Source organism: Tenrec ecaudatus, chromosome 13, assembly GCF_050624435.1.
Source record: "Tenrec ecaudatus isolate mTenEca1 chromosome 13, mTenEca1.hap1, whole genome shotgun sequence".
In the NCBI taxonomy this organism is placed as follows: domain Eukaryota; kingdom Metazoa; phylum Chordata; class Mammalia; order Afrosoricida; family Tenrecidae; genus Tenrec; species Tenrec ecaudatus.
Window position 1 is genome coordinate 19,214,073 of NC_134542.1, and position 6,495 is coordinate 19,220,567.

Here is a 6,495-nt window from a genome sequence, read left to right on the forward strand (position 1 = left end):
ACAAAGTGGGCTGTACCCTGACCTAAAACTCCCTGAGTATATTGGAGAAGTAACCTAATGTAACCTGACACCAGTGCTCTGGGCAGGTGTGGTAGTTACATATCTGTTATCCGTTTGAGAATTAAGAGTGAGGGGGTGGAGTTTAGCCTGTCAATCAGGTAGCAGCTTGAGGACCTCATTTGGAGGCGCTAAGGAGCTAAATAGCCTGATGGAGGTGGGACAGAGGACTCTCTGGGAGATATTGCAGCTGACAAGACACATGGGACTAGGCTAATGCCCTGAGCTAGAGAAGCTACATGGAGACCCCTGCCAGCACTGACATGCTTGCAACGCCACTGGATCCATAAGACTTCCCACTCTCTGGCCTGTGATCTCCCTACATTCGGCATCATTGCATGAGTTGTATGAGTCTGAAGAGGACTCTATCGATTGGTAAGGGACATATGGGCTAATATCAGACTTATGGATTTGATCTAGGCTGGGCTGGGATGTTTTCTCAATACTCAATTGCTCTTGTATATAAAGCTCTTTCCTATACACACATGACTGTCTATGGATTTGTTTCTCTAGTCTACCCAGACTGACACAGCAGGTGAGGGGGAGGGGCTGTCTCCAGAGCCTAGAGGGCAACAGCATTTGTCTGTTCCTATAGTTAAAACTGCAGGCTAGATAGCAATCAGCCATGTGCTTATGAGAGGTCACTTTAAGGGAGCACTATTATGGGAGGACATAGTGGGGAACAATATTCATTATGAGAATGTGATTGGGGCTCACCTCCAACTCAGAAGCATGAAAACTTCCCTCCACCCCAGAAGCCCAGCCTGCCAGGCTTCTTAATATATGAGAATGAAGGATTCGTCCATGGACACGCTCCTCCCGTTGTTCTCTGCTCCCCACAGAAAGCACAGCTCCTTCTTGTTGACTCCAGCTTCCTCTCCCTCTTCCTCTGGTCGAACAGCAGGAGGAGAATCCAGGGCTCTTCTAGCCTACGGTGACCGCTCTCAAGAGCTCCTGCGCCCCATCATTGGAGCCGCTTTGTTTGCAGCTCTCTCCTGGCGCCCCACGTGAAATGGGGACGATGTTTTGCCCCTGAAATGGTTCGGGAGGTCTTGAGCAAGAGGTGGCCAACCAGGCCCATGTCTAGCTGCGGGTGAGGGCCTGGTCTCGCCCAGGAAAGCTGACCCCACCGAGGACCTACTTAAAGAGCCAAATGACCAGCTTCCCTGAGGACAGGGCCTGGTGGACGGGAAGGAGCAGGCTTTCAGTGCAGGCAGAACCAGCCCCACCCAGGCTCTGCCGCTTCCTGACTGTGACTTGGACCCGTTCCCTAAAATTCTTCCAAGTCCCTCCTTCCACATCTGTGAACCGGGGCTGCTGTGAAGATTGAAGACCACATCACTAATGGCCACCCAATTGAAGGAAGTTCTTCCTTTATCCCACTGGAGGGCGCCGGAGCCCCTCCGATTTCTCACAGCTCCCAGGTGCCATCCTTAGAACCGCAGGTGGCTAAGCAGGAGCAATTTTGAGCAACCAAAAACCTAGAACCTGTTTCTAAAGGTGCTGCTGGAAACGTTAGCGCAGGCTCCAGAGATGTTCCCTCCCACACCTCCATTGAGACGAGGGCTGGCTCCCCGCGCACACCTGGGTCATCCTTCGTGGCTTGATGTCGTTGTAAGAGAGGGGACTGCCCCCACCCCCCTGAACATCCAAACACAGCCACTCACCTGCGGAAATCTACTTTGGAAAGGGCCTTAAAAGAGCATCCTGTCTCCGCGAGGGTGGAGGGAAGGTGAGGGAGAAAGGGGGAACAGATTACAAGGATCTACAAATAACCTCCTCCTTGGGGACGGACAGTGGAGAAGTGGGTGAAGGGAGACATCGGATGGTGTAAGCTTTGACAAAATAATAATAATTTATAAATTATCAAGGGTTCATGGGGGAGGAGGGAGTGGGAAGGAAGGGGACAATGAGGAGCTGATACCAAGGGCTCAAGTAGAAAGCAAATGTTTTGAGAATGATGAGGGCAACAAATGTACAAATGTGCTTGACGCAGTGGATGGATGTATGGATTGTGATAAGAGATGTACAAGCCCCTAATAAAAATGACTTTTAAAAAGACTAGCATTGAATCTCAAAATATTTTATCAAATATGCAGTCCATTAAAAAATTATCTCATTAAAAAAAAGAGCATCCTGTCTCTCCATTTGTCTAATTGAACCTTGAGTTGGGTTATAATTCCCACCTCCCCCTTCACGTTCCCAGGAATTTAGTAGGTGGGAAAAGACGTCTTTCTTAAAATAGAGAAGGGGGCCAGAACTCTCACACCCCATCTCCCCCTGGTTCTAATCGTGGGCAGCTCAGCTGGCAGGATTGTGTGTGTGTGTGTGTGTGTGTGAGAGAGAGAGAGAGAGAGAGAGAGAGAGAGAGAGAGAGAGAGAGAGAGAGAGAGAGAGAGGATCTTCTCAAGACCCTTGAGCTACTTCCTGGGCATCCAAGGAGAAAACCACCCATCTAGGCCCTCCATCCATCTCCACAGATGACAAAGAGTGGCCCAGGATGGGACCAGGCCTCCTGACTTCCAGCCATTCCCCTGCACAGCCCCCCACCTTCTCACAAGCCCCAGGGGAGACCGGGCTGTCCGTCCATCTGCCTCTTCTCTAATAAGGCAAGTGTTTCTAAGGGGGTGACATCTGAGCTGAGCGGGAAAGGAACAGAATTTGCAGGTGCAGGTGCTCTTCTGTGAGAATTTCAGGGCATGTTCGAGAAACAGACAGAGCGGCCAGGGGACCCAGAGCAGTTTTGGGGGCTTGGAGTTCACGGACAGGGGTTTGGATCGTAAGGAAACAGGTGTTTTATGGAGACACCCTGAGCAGCTGGAAGATGGGTGATGACATGGTCCTGCGTGGAAGCGCCGGGCCTCTTTGGGGCCATGGAAGGTTCAGGTGGGATGTGGTCATGCCTTGGGCTAAAGACAGAGGCCAGGAAGGGTCCTGTCTGTGGAGGCCGCCTGCAGAGGTGCTCTGGCCCCTCCTCCCTCTCAAGCAGCCCGGTCTCCATGGCATCTAGGCGGCCTGCGCTTGGATTGGTTGCTGGGTCACATCATTAGTCTTCGCCTGGTTCTCTTGAGCTTGCAAACAAAGGCTGCCCTTCTTCTCCAGGCTCAGGGGACACAACCGACTAGTGTGCTGTGTCTAAAAAACACGGCCAGCAGGAGGAGGAGCAGGAAGAGGAGGGGATTCAAGACTGGGGGTGGGGGGGAAGGAAAGGGCTTGCAGTCAGGGCATGGCTCAAGACTGCCTCTCAGGGCCTTAAAGGCTTGAAGATGAACAAGCCCACATGGAAGAAGTGCACCAGCCTGTGTGATCATGAGGTGTCGATGGGATCAGGTATCAGGCATCAAAGACCCAGAACAAAAATTGATATCGAAGTGAATGGAGTTGGGGGGGAGGGACAGAGTGGAGATACTAAGCCCACCTGTAGACAACTGGACATTCCCTCACAAAGGGTCACAAGGAAAAGATGAGCCAGTCAGGGTGCAGTATAGCATGGATGAAGCATAAAACTTCCCTCTAGTTCTTTAATGCTTCCTCCCTTCCCAGCCCCCACTATCATGATCCTAATTCTACCTTACAAATCCCGCTTGACCAGAGGATGTACACTGGTCCAGATCAGAGCTCGAAACACGGGGAATCCAGGACAGGTAAACCCCTCAGGAACAGTGATGAGAGGAGCAATACCATGAGAGTAGGGGGAAGGTCGGGGGGCTCAATCACAATGGTCTATCTATAACCCCCTCCCAGGAGGACAGACAACAGAAAAGTGGGTGAAGGGAGACAGCGATCAGTGTAAGACACGAAAAAAAAATGTATAAATGACCAAAGGTTCATGAGGAAGCAGAGTGGGGAAATGAGCTGATATCAAGGGCTCAAGTAGAAAGAAAATGTTTTGAAAATGACGATGGCAACAAATGTACAAATGCGCTTGACACAGGGGATGGGTGTTCGTATTGTGGTGAGAGCTGTATGAGCCCCGATAAAATGATTTTTTAAAAGGGAAAAAGGCTACTCTCACCAAGGCTGTGAGGAAGACTTGCTCCATAAGGGGTGGTGGGAGGAGCGTGCCAACCGCCCTGGTCACTCACTGAACCCCACCCACCTCTACCCACGCTTTTATTTTCCAGGGCTGCTTTGAGCCACATGCAATAGCTGATTCAGCCTTTGTCGTCATGGGAAGGCTTCCCCCCTCCCTGGTCCCCCATCATCCCTATTTCTCTCCAGAAAGGCAATTTCAGATTGACCCAAGCCTGACTGTTCAACTAGGTTTTCAAGGACGCTCTTTCTCTCAACTTCTCTGGAGGCAGGTGGGTGGGTTTGGACTTGAACCCTCGTCAGAGCCTCTGAGTGAGGCAGGTGGAGTCAGAACAGAGGGAAGGCTTGTGTGGGGGTTGCAGGCAGCCCAGTTCCTTGCTGCCCGGGAAGCTGCTTTCAGATCCCAGAGGGAGGGGGAAAGGCAGGTTGGAACTGTGGCTGGAATGCAGCCTTCCCCACCCATACCTTCACTTTAGAAGGAAATTCTTCTTGCCAGACCTCAGTTAGGTGAGCACGGGGCCCGGCTCTGCCTTCTGATGTCCACAGTGCGCCCTCAGCACCAGGGTGCTCTACAAGGCAATTTCTCCAGCCCCATTCCAAAGGGACCACAAGAAGATTCTGCAACCGAAGGCCATGCCCACTGAACACTTTGGTACCTATGGTGAATAGTTCCCTGGGATGTGGGAGTCCAGCCACCAAGTCTCCATCCAATCCAACTTCAGCAGCTCCCATGCAAGGAGGTTTTCACCAAGCACCTTCAGGCCCCCTGGATCCTCACAAACAAGGGCCCACAGGCAGGTGCTAGGCTCAGCCATGTACAGAATCCAGAGAAATGAATGATCAATCCTATGGTAGCACAATCTCATAGGTGCCACCCAAGTATGCCCTTCATCCGAGTTCCTGCGCCTAAGGACATGGCTAAACCATATGCCAAACCAGTCACGTTTTTTTTACCTGGTTCTTATGAGCTAGGCCAACTCCCACCACACACGCTCCTTTCTCCTGCCACACATTGCCCTCTCCTCCATTGGTGTTAGTCCAGGTAGACTAGAGAAACAAATACATAGACACTCACATGTGCACAGGAAAGAGCTTTATATACAAGAGCAAATGAATGAGAAAACATCCCAGCCCAGTCCAGATGAAGTCTATATGTCCAATATTAGTCCATATGTCCCATCCAATCTATGAAGTCCTCTTCAGACTCACAAAACACATGCAATGATGCCAAATGCAGGAAGATCACAGGGTGGTGGGTGAAAAGTCTTGTGGATCCAGTGGTGGTGGAACATCTTAATACTGGTAAGGGTCTCCATGTGGTTCCTCCAGCTCTCTGAGTGTGTCTCCTCCACAGGAAGGGGAAGCAGAGAGAGTGGATGTTCCCAGAATCCTCATGAGAAGGCCACGCCCACAGGAGACATCATCAGGCTGTGACCTGATTGACAGGCTAGACTCCACCCCTTATAATCCTCTCCAGTTGACGCAAGACTATGTAATTACCACACTTTGTAATCCAAACGAAGACAATCCAGTACTGCTACTAGCACTGTATTCTCGATTCCATCTGTGATAGTTAGATTCAATTTAGTTAATCTGTGATAGTGTCAATTTAGTTCAGTCAGGACTCTCGGGGGTTGAGAGTTAGGGCCTGGTAATCCCTCATGGTGGAACCTAACACCGGGTGACCCACCCATGATGGTAGCTGCTGTGAGCAGCCCAGCCATTGTAAAAAGATTAAGGTGGAGTGAAATGGAAAGGAAGCTGCCTTGGGGGTGTGGCATACTTCTATATAAGTCAACTCTGCCGGGGTTTTTTTTTCCCCTTCTTGCTGGTCCAAATCCTGCATCTGGTTCCTTGACTCACTGTGGGAAACAGGAAGGGGAAGAGAGTGTGTCCAAGGACATTCTTTATTCTCATATTTAAGAAACCTGGGAGGCCAGGGTTCTGGGTGGAGGGAAGCCTTCACACGTGTGAGTTGAAGATGAGTCCCAGTCATATTCTCATCACTCAGATTGATGCCCCCACATCTCCCATAATAGTGCTGCCGTAAAGTGACCTCTTACGGCACGTGGCTGATTGTTGGCAGCTTTATCTACAGGAGCAGACATGTTATTGCTCTCCTTGCTCAGGGGAAAGTCACTTCCCCTCGCCTGCCCCCAGCACTTGTGTTAGGATAGGCCTCCAATGAACTCAGGGACCTCTAGAGTTAGGGTACAGCCCACCTTGTTATGTATGTGGTTACCTGTTACTGGGGGGAGGTGGCTTTTATGCCCTGAGACTATATAAGTTTATATTAAGAATATATTCTTTCTCTCTGCTCAGACCTGGTTCCCGAAGCCACAAGAGAGGTGAGCACCCCAAACTTTTGTCTCTTTCTTAATTTCTTCCCTTCACTTACACAGCCAT